General features: G+C 42.7%; 1 pseudogene; it reads right to left on the bottom strand.

Moving 5' to 3' along the window:
* Positions 1 to 212: 212 nt before the first annotated feature.
* Positions 213 to 1,723, bottom strand: LOC113916545 (annotated as a pseudogene).
* Positions 1,724 to 2,024: the final 301 nt, after the last annotated feature.

The following is a 2,024-nucleotide window of genomic DNA, read 5'->3' as shown; positions in this document are numbered from 1 at the left end:
TGAAGTAAGAATTGAAATAACTTGCCAAACATAAAAAAGCTGAATGAAAATAAAAGTTAGGTTTCAACCCTAAGTTTAAATATACTTGGCTGTTATGTTATCTAGTCATGTTAGAAGCATTTGGTGACAGAAATAGTAAGGATTCCGGTTCTCCTGTGATTTGTATAACTTTGATTTATTTTTTACAACCCAGCCCAAGGTACATGGCACAATCACAGAAAAGAAGGTATCCTATTGACAAATTTCTTCAAGGCATCCTGCATGTCACTATTCCTCAGACTGTAGATAAAGGGGTTCATCATTTGAGGAATCATGATGTACATCACTGAAGCCATGGTATTCCTCCTGGAAGAGTCACTAACTGCAGAACTAATGTACACACCAACAGCTGTCCCATAGAACAAGGACACAACTGGGACAATCGAGTCCCGCATCAGGCTCCCTGCCCCTTGGGAACCTACTTCTCCCTCTGCTTCTCTCTCTCTCTCTCCCTTTCTCTCTCATGAATAAATAAATAAAAATCTTTAAAAAAAATGAGACCCACAAGTGGAGAAAGCTTTATACTTTCCACCATCTGCTGGCATTCTCAAAACAGAGGAGAAAATTTGAGTGTAAGAGAAAATGATTCCAGAAAGAGGAACACCCCCAAGTAAGCTAGCCAAAAAATACACCAGGATATTATTGATGAGAGTATCAGAGCAGGTAAGCTTGATGATCTGACCAAGTTCACAGAAGAAGTGGGGGATGTCCAAGTCCTTACAGAAGGATAGCCATAGGGGTGCCTGGGTGGCTCAGTCTTTAAGCATCTGCCTTTGGCTCAGGTCATGATCCTAGGGTCCTGGGATCGAGCCCCACATCAAGCCCCACATCGGGCTCCCTGCTTGGCGGGAAGTCTGGTTCTCCCTCTCCCACTCCCCCTGCTTGTTTTCCCTCTCTTGCTTTGTCTCTATCTGTCAAATAAATAAAGTCATTTTTTATTTTATTTTTTAAAGATTTTATTTATTTATTTGAGAGAGAGAGAATGAGAGATAGAGAGCACGAGAAGGAAGAGTGTCAGAGGGAGAAGCAGACTCCCTGCTGAGCAGGGAGCCTGATGTGGGACTCGATCCCGGGACTCCAGGATCATGACCTGAGCCGAAGGCAGTCGCTTAACCAATTGAGTCACCCAGGCGCCCTAAAATAATTTTTAAAAAAAATAAAGGATAACCATAGCACCATCAGACTATGGAGCAGGTCATTGACAATGCTAATGAGCAGTGAGAGCACTCATCAGCAGGCCACAGAGTTGGGGGTTCATGATAACAGGGTACCTCAGGGGATGGCAGATGGCCACATAGCGGTCATAGGCCATGGCTGCAAGGAGAAAATTTTCCAAGCCAACAAAAGTCAAGACAAAGCAGACCTGGGTGAGGCAGCCTGTATAACTGATGCTCTGATTCTGTGCTTGGATGTTCACCAGCATCTTTGGGATGGTAGTCGTGCTTAAACCGATGTCAGTAAAGGACAGGTTGGAAAGGAAGAAGTACATAGGGGAGTGGAGGTGAGAGTCAGAGATGACAGCCAGGATGTTGAGCAGATTTCCCAGGACAGTAACCAGGTATGTGGACAGGAGTAGGCTGAAGAGTAGGGGCTGCAGTTCTGGATCATATGTCAATCCTAAGAGAAAGAATTCTGAAAATACTGTTTGGTTTCTGGGTTCCATGTTGTTGGTGAATCTGATGGAAAAGATGGAGTGAAAATTAAAAAAAAGAAAAGAAAAGGAACAGTCCTTGGATGAACCACAACAACATCACCTGGGAATTGTTAGAAGTACAAATTCTGGTATCATTCCAGATATACTGCTAATAAACTGAGTTGAGGACCAGCGATCTATTTTTGGCAAGCCCTCCAAATGAATTTGATATACACCCAAGTTTGAGAGCCAGTGCTTTTAGAAAAATGAAAGAAAAAAATGAAACAAAACAAAACAAAAAGACCAATTATTGAGGATCCATGTGAATGTTCCAACTTTCCCTCTGCTAATT

This window comes from Zalophus californianus, chromosome 1 (assembly GCF_009762305.2).
Source record: "Zalophus californianus isolate mZalCal1 chromosome 1, mZalCal1.pri.v2, whole genome shotgun sequence".
In the NCBI taxonomy this organism is placed as follows: Eukaryota; Metazoa; Chordata; class Mammalia; order Carnivora; family Otariidae; genus Zalophus; species Zalophus californianus.
The sequence above is the reverse complement of the archived record's forward strand: the minus strand, read 5'-3'. Positions and strand labels throughout refer to the sequence as shown.